Source organism: Aethalodelphis obliquidens, unplaced genomic scaffold (genome assembly GCF_003676395.1).
Source record: "Aethalodelphis obliquidens isolate GAN/ISIS:26980383/991018 unplaced genomic scaffold, ASM367639v1 scaffold1, whole genome shotgun sequence".
In the NCBI taxonomy this organism is placed as follows: Eukaryota; Metazoa; Chordata; class Mammalia; order Artiodactyla; family Delphinidae; genus Aethalodelphis; species Aethalodelphis obliquidens.
The window spans coordinates 96,129,395-96,137,837 of record NW_020837945.1 but is presented as its reverse complement, the minus strand read 5'-3'; positions in this window follow the sequence as shown (position 1 = coordinate 96,137,837).

Below are 8,443 nucleotides of genomic sequence, written 5' to 3'. Positions count from 1 at the left end.
TGGACCTAGAGATTGTCATACTGAGTGAAGTAAGTCAGACAGAGAAATATCGTATGATCACGCTTATATGCGGAATCTAAAAAAAAATGATACAAATGAACTTATTTACAAAACAGAAACAGCCACAGAGACTTTGAGAATGAACTTACGATTACCAGGGGGGGATGGGGGGGATAGTCAGGGAGTTTGGGATTGACAGGTATACACTGCTATATTTAAAATGGATAACCAACAAGGACCTACTGTATAGCACAGGGAACTCTGCTCAATATTATGTAACAACCTAAATGAGAAAAGAATTTGAAAAAGAATAGTTACATATGTATGTATAACTGAATCACTTGGCTGTACACCTGAAACTAATACAACATTGTTAATCAACTATACTCCAATATAAAAGAAAAAATTTTTTTAAAAAAGCAGCAGCTGAGGACAAAGGCCAGACCTCTCTTTGCAGTAAAAGATAGACTCTATAGTACACAACACCAAAACAGAATTGACTCCATTAGATTTTTCTAGGGAAATATCTAATTAACAATGTCTAATTTTTTTTTTCCCAAGAAAGTTATTTAATCAAGCAAAATGGGAATGACCATCAGTTTGCTCAATAGCAAAAAGTGTCCTTGACAGCAGTCAGCTCAACATGTCGCAAAGAAGCCCTGGTCAAATGGTCCTCCCAACCTCACACCCTGCCCGAACATGGCAAGCTGCACTGGCCACATAGTTTCCCCTTGGGCTGGGATCTCTGTTTATTTTAAGGGAAATAAAATCCTTATGTTTCTGAATCATTTACACTTAACTCATTAAAAAATTTCACAATGGAAATTCTTTGGTTCTCTCCTTCTTTAGATCTTGGGGAGTGGGGTTGTAGGAAACAAAGAAGTTTATACTAGCAGGTATTTCAAACATTCAACATACTGCAAACTTAGTTTCAGGCCAGGAAATCATGAAGAATATTGCTGGTGTTAGTGATACCACATGACTCTATTCTTCTAGAACTTGAGTGCTCAGATCACACCAGATCAACAAAGCCTTCTCCCAGACAGGAGTTTTCTTAGTCCCTTTGGGCTGCTTTAACAGACTGTAGGGCTTATAAACACAAATTTATTTCTCACAGTTCTAGAGGCTGGGAAGTCCAAGATCAAGGTACCAGCAGATTCAGTGCCTGTTGAGGACCTGCTTCCTGGTTCATAGACAGCCATCTTGATCTGTGTTGGTACACGGCAAAAGAGGCTAGGGAGCTCTCTGGGGTCTCTCATAGGACACGAATCTTATTCATGAGAGTTCCACCCTCACGACCTAATGACCTCCCACAGTTCCTACCTCCAAACACCATGACATTGGAGATTAGGTTCAACACATGAATTCTGGGAGAACACAAACATGCAATCTATAGCAGAAGGGATCTCTCAGCCTTTTGACTGTTTTGCCACACCTCTGCTCTGATCTAATATGATAATAATAATGTAATATAATAACAATAATACAATGTTGCATCTCTGTTCTGATCTAATATTACCTTGAGTGCTTATCTCTACAACCAAAGTGTTATCTCTACTCCAGAGTAGGAGGACGCCTCATACCTGTGCATACACTGCACATTGCCCAGCACAGCACCCTTTGATGATACTGAAGACAGAGCATGTAGTGGGGTTCAATAAACATTTGTTGACAATAAAACAATTCATATTTTTGCAAGTTCTTTTGCATATATTTATTTGTTCTAAATTTTAAAAACAAGCTCCTTTACCCTCCTGTCCTCATTCTTTAGTTACAAAGTACTGTACCACGAGTTCCAGTAAAGCCCTCAAGAATAGCGTTCTATACCTATTTATCACGTATCTTCTGCACTACACTGAAAAGATGAAAGTAAACATGATCGAATACAAAAAGAAGCAATCTGAGTGTAGGAAAGGAGGGATTTTGCCATTGGAATTTTACTATGGTTTTTAATTTTTTTTTCTTGCTGAGAAAGTAAGCAATTAACCTCAAGAACCACTGCACAACAAAAACCTACTGACTTTTTTGTTCCTTAAACAGGCTTTATGTAATTTATACATTAAATGAAGTTAGACCTTTCCTGGAGGCGCAATTACCACTAGTTCTCAAATTCTGTGGTGAGGAACAGTATCATTAACACACAATACCGGGTTTCTGCACATCACATTAAATTAACCCACTGGTTCAGGCACGACTGACTGGAAGACCATGTTCTGCCCTAAAAGAGCCCTGAATGACTAACTATTGTTGTCTACGAAAACAGTGAAATTCTGTGCCATTCAAGAAAAATACGGTCAGGGGACTGTTCCCTTGATGGCTTATGCAACTCCAGGCGTTTCATTTAGTGGGCCAGTTTTCAGAGGAATTTGGCCATAATAAAGATTTTTTAAAATCCAGTTTTAGATGCATCTTTAAGGCTCTGAGGACAAGCATTAATCAGATACATAAGCATTCCTTGTAATTTTTGGCCACTTTCCCCTACATTACTGAGGCTCCAGCTGTTTTATCTGGTAAATATTTTGTAAAACTGGGAACATTGTTGACCCTCTTTCAATGGTAACTCTTGTAAAACAGGATAGAGTGTCAGCTGGATGCTGTGACAAGGGTGGTCCTAGTGACATGGGCTCAAGGTCTCTCCCAGAGAAGAGCTTTGGGGCTGGTAAAAACCCTCTCACTGAGCTTCCCTGGTAGCACAGTGGTTAAGAATCCGCCTGTCAGTGCAGGGGACATGGGTTTGAGCCCTGGTCCAGGAAGATCCCACATGCAGTGGAGCAACTAAGCCTGTGTGCCACAACTACTGAGCCTGCACTCTAGAGCCCGCAAGCCACAACTACTGAGCCCACGTGCCTACAGCACATGCTCTGCAACAAGAGAAGCCACCGCAATAAGAAGCCCACTCACCGCAACTATAGAAAGACAGCACGCAGCAACGAAGACCCAACACAGCCAAAAGTAAATAAATAAAATAAATTAAAATAAAAAACAAAAAACGAACCCTCTCACTGAGGTCCTTAGAGTGAAAACAATTCTCACTTTAACAATGCTAAGATGTTATTTGCCTTGTTCACTCCTATGCTCTCATGACTGTACATGACATGTGGAGTTTTCCAGAGGCTACATGATATGTGATGTCACAATAGATTGAATGAAGAAGGAAGAGAATCCACCTGTCTTTTTCTAAGCCAGACATTACAGAGATTGGCAAAAATGCAAAACAGTGCCATTCTTCTCACTTTTTTTGAAAATATATTTTTTATAAAAATATTTTATTTATATTAACATGCAATGGGTTCATTGTTATTTTTAAATGAATTGATAAATGCTTTTGAAATTCTGCTTTAATTTCTAACACAGTAAATATTGACATACATTCCATTTGAACAAAAGTTTTTTTTTTGTTTTTTTTTGCGGTACGCGGGCCTCTCACTGTTGCGGCTTCTCCCGTTGCGGAGCACAGGCTCCGGACGCGCAGGCTCAGCGGCCATGGCTCATGGGCCAGCCGCTCTGCGGCATGTGGGATCTTCCCGGACTGGGGCACGAACCCGTGTCCCCTGCATCGGCAGGCGGACTCTCAACCACTGCGCCACCAGGGAAGCCCTGAACGAAAGTTTTTTAAGGCACCCAATACATTTTAAGAGCAAAATTGATCCTGAGGCCAAAAAACTTTGAGAATCACTGGTGTAAGCTTTGAATAGAGATATCCCTGCCACTTACTAGCCACCTCTCCACACATCCCACCTCGAAGAGCACGCACACACACACACACACACACACACACACCCCAATCAAGCTCTTTCCCATCGCCTACTGAAGGAAAAAAAAAAAACAGTTTAATTCAATAAGTAAATATTAAGTGACTCAACAAAGCAATTAAAAGAAAAAAATTCCCCAACTGAGTAATGAAGGTAGAGGAAAACAGAATATGTCACCCCTAAATACCCCTCTTTGACATAAATTTATTTTGAGCTGAAGGCAATTAAGAAGAAGCAAACAGAGGAAAACCTGTCTGTACTGTCCACCTTTTCTGCCTAAAGGCAGGATATAAATTCTCCTTTACTAGAGATGATTCTGGACTCATAATTATGAGCCCAGAGACAACCCAAGGAATCTGCAAACAAACCTTACTCCATTATTTTCCTCCTATATGTTTACCTTCCCACAGTTTGCCACCCTTGGAAACCTAAAACTGCTTTCCTTTGTCTTGTCATTTCTCTACAAATTTATTGCTTTTTGTTGAAAGCTATAAAAGCAGGAGTTCTAAGCCACCTCTTCTAGTTACTCTTCTCTTTCCACAAGTTTTTCCCATGCATATGTGAGATGTTAACAAACTTGTTTGTTTTTCTGCTATTAATCTGTCTTTGTAGAGATCCAGCTGAGACCATAGAAGGGTAGAAGGAAAGATTTTTCCTCTCCTACAAACATACTCAGTTTGGGTATGGGAGCAAGGAAGGGAAAGTGTGAAATAGAACTAAATGCAAGTGATTTGGAGGTTATTTGGTATTATGCTATTTTTGTATGCATACTCAAACGAACTGTATTTGGATATTCAAAAAATTTTAGTTTTTCTATTAGCTTGTTATGGGTGCTCTAACCCTTTTGTTTTGAATACATACAATTTTATTTTCTTTTTCCTTCCCCAATTTTATTGAGGTACATTTTATCACAATAAACTGCACATATTTAGAGTACATAATTTAATGGGTTTTGACCCACGTACATACCTGTGAAACTATCATCACAAGTTAATAAACATATTCATCATCCCCTCCAGTCTCCTTTTATAATTCACCCCCACTCCTCCACTCATCAAACACTAATCTGTTTTCTGTTTAGTATAGATTAGTTGGCATTTTCTAGCATTTTATATAAATGAACTCACTGCAGTATATACTCTTTTGCAATATTGTTTTGAGACTTAATCACGTTGTATTTATCATTAGTTTGTCCATTTTTATTGCTGAGTAGTATTCTACTGTATAGATTCACCAAAACCTGTTTATTCTACTCACTCATTGATGGACACTGGGTTGTTTCCAGGTTTTGGCAATTGAAAACAAAGCTGCTATGTCCACTTGCGTACAAGTCCTTGTGTTACCAACCCTCCCCAGTCAAGCCCCAACAAGGGTCCTCCTGCCCAGTGTCGCCAGTGCTAGTAGAAGGAGACTGAGTTCGGTTTAGAAGCAAATGGAAGCTTTATTCTTTGATTAGAGAATGCAGAGATGAGAGCTCGGGCCGCAGCACTCACTCTCTCCAACAGGCCGACAGGCCCTGGGCGTGGCTGCTTTATTGGGATCTAGTGGAGGGGGCGGGGTGGGCGGCGTGGGCGGGGGGGGGGGGGGGGGTCCTCACTGGGCAGGCGCAGATGTGCTGCTCGTGGCATTCATTCGTATCAGTGCCAGGTGCAGCTCCTCTGCACCCAGGCCACCACCGCCATCTTGGATTAAGGTGTCGTGCGCAGCGTCTCTGCGCACGGCTGGAGCTGAGGTGTCGGGTGCTGCCGTTTTGCAGTGGGAACTCTGCTGAAGTGCTGGGTGTGAGGTCTCTGCTCGCGGCTCCCTATGAACAAGTGGAACTAGACTAAACACAAAGGAAAAGAAAAAGGTGAGAGAGACTTGTTTTTATTACCCAGCTTCTGTTTTTATTTTCTGGGAATTGTTAATGGGCTTTGGCAGTGACGAAGCCCTCCTGTGTCTTTTGTCCTGCCCCTCATTTTTGAGGGACGCTTGTCTATCTTCTGTAACCCTTTTTATTACTGGAGTCTGGGAGGATACAGCGTATCCTGCCAGCCTTTTTCCCTCCCTCATAAAACTACTCCTGTCCGTGAACCATTCTTCTTTAGGGTTTGGGGAGGCTCGCTTCGTAGCTTGGGGGAACTGGCATAGACTGTATCTATTGTTTCTACACAATCACGTTCCAAGGACTCTGTTTCTGTAGGTAGTAAAGTGGCAGGATTTAGTGTGTGGCAGGTTTTTATAGTAACCACTGGGTTGTCTAATGGCTCTATGAATGCCTGTTCTTGGGCCTTCCCTGTTACCCCCATAATTTTACAACTCTTTTTAAAACTAATTTTATTATATTTTATTAATTTTGAGGGAAAATAACTGTTGGCCTAGAATTCTACATCCAGGTGAACAATTTTTTTTTTTTTGCGGTACGCGGGCCCCTCACTGTTGTGGCCTCTCCCGTTGCAGAGCACAGGCTCCGGACGCGCAGGCTCAGCCGCCATGGCTCACGAGCCCAGCCGCTCCGCGGCATGTGGGATCTTCCCGGACCGGGGCACGAACCCGCGTCCCCTGCACCGGCAGGCGGACTCTCAACCACTGCGCCACCAGGGAAGCCCAGCAATTTTTTTAAAAGTATAGTTGATTTACAATGTTTCATGTGTACGGAAAAGTTATTCAGTTATGCATATGTATACGTATTCTCGTTCAGATTCTTTTCCATTATAGGTTATTACAAGATATTGAATATAGTATATATTCAAGTATATATAGTATATACAAGGCCATATAGTAGGTCCTTGTTGTTTGTCTGTTTTATATATAGTAGTGTGTGTATATTAATCCCAAAGCCCTAATTTATCCTTCCCCCTTCCCCTTTGGTAGTGAGTCAGTGAGTTTGTTTTCCGTCAGTGAGTCCGCTTTGTCAGTGAGTCTATTTCTGTTTTGTAAATAAGTTCATTTGTATCATTTTTTAAGATTCCATATGTAAGTGATATCATATGATATTTGTCTATCTCTGTTTGACTTATTTCACTTAGAAATTTACAACTCTTGTAATCGAGTTTGCCTGATCTGGTCTTCAGAACCAAGTAAGTGACACTGGTGTCGACTAAGAATTTGACAGGCTTTCCCCTTATGTCCAGTGTTAGCCAGGGCTCCTCGGGGGCCAGTTGGAGCACCAGCTTAGGAGCCCCATGGCCCCATCATTCTTCGTCTGTTTGGACCATCTGCCTTCAAGGGTAGTGGCCAGGATCTGCCATTTCTGTCTCCCTTTGGGAGTGGCAAGGGCATTCTCCTTCCAGTGTCCCTCTTGTTTACACGTGGTACACGGGCACTGATTAGGTCCTAGTTTCCTTGGCCTGTTATCCCTCGGTGGGGACTTGGGGTCACTCAGTGGAGTCTGGGCAGTTAGTCCAGATTCCCGTGTGACCAGTTGACATTGAAGGGCAACAGCCAGGACATGGGCTTGCCTCCACACCTTTTTATCTTGTGACTTTTCTTCCTCTATATCTCAGTTATTAAAAACCTGGTAGTCAACCTCAACCAGGCAAGGGGTAGAGGTATCTGGTTCTATTTCCAGTTTCTGAGGTTTGCACCTAATGTCGGGGCATTTTGGGAAATGAAACACAACCTCAGGTCTGCATTCCCTTCCAATGACCCAGGGTCAGTTGTAGTATATGTTCAAAGGCATTCCCTGAGGCAGTCTAGGAATGTCAAAGGGTTTTCCGATGGCTCTTGATTGATTTCCTTCATCTTATTCTAATTGACAGGTGTCTTTCCTGCTGCTTGGATTCCCTTTAGGATCATATTTTTATAATTGGTTAGCCTTTGCCTTCTACCCCCTTATCCATTGTCTCAGTGGTCCCAGTTGTGTTTGTTATCTGGGACCCCTTGACTTCCTGGTCTGAAAATAACATGACCTACATTGTTTCTATTCTTTGTCTGCTTCCTCTCAGGCTTTTTAAAAGACCATGGCCTTTTCTTCCCGCATTAGGAGTACATTGAGGAGGCTCTAGATGTCAGCCCATGTGGATCATGGGTCTAAAAGATTCCACTAATCAAATTCAGGAACCCCTCTGGATCTTCCCTCAACCCCTTACTATGACTTTTTTCCAACTACCATCGGGGCTCTTGGAGTGATTGGCACGCAAATGCCACAAGATTTGACCCAAATAAGATTTCCAGTTTGGGAAATTTGGAACCAGCAGCAAACTGTTAATGGATTCCTCAAGAGACCCAAATAGGAGTGAGCTCTTATGTGGGGGTTCCCCTTGACTTTCAGTCGGTGCTTGAAGACGGGACTGCCTCCAGGTCAGAGCAGCTTAGCTGAGGCGGGTGTCTTTCCTTCTTTCAGCTGGAAAGGAGTTTTAGACTTCCTGCCAAGTGAGAGCTAAATGCATGAGGGATTCCCCTCCAATCAGGGTACTCACCAGATCACGAGGGTTGATACCAGGAGCAGTGTCCGTGGAGCCTCAGTTGATAAAGACTCATCCAAGGCTTGCCTCACAGGCAGTAGGGGGAAGGAGCTTGGAAGATTAGAAGGAAAAGAGATCAGGGAGAGGTCAGACGGTGGGTGTTTCCTGTTCTTGCCAGCAGCTCACAGGGCTTCCTGATAATGGGGCTCCTGTTCTCGCGAGCAGCTCATGGGGCTTCCCAGCCCACTTCAGGGAGACTGTCACTAACCAGAAACGGTCAAGTCACCGGTCTTGTACCCAGGCCCC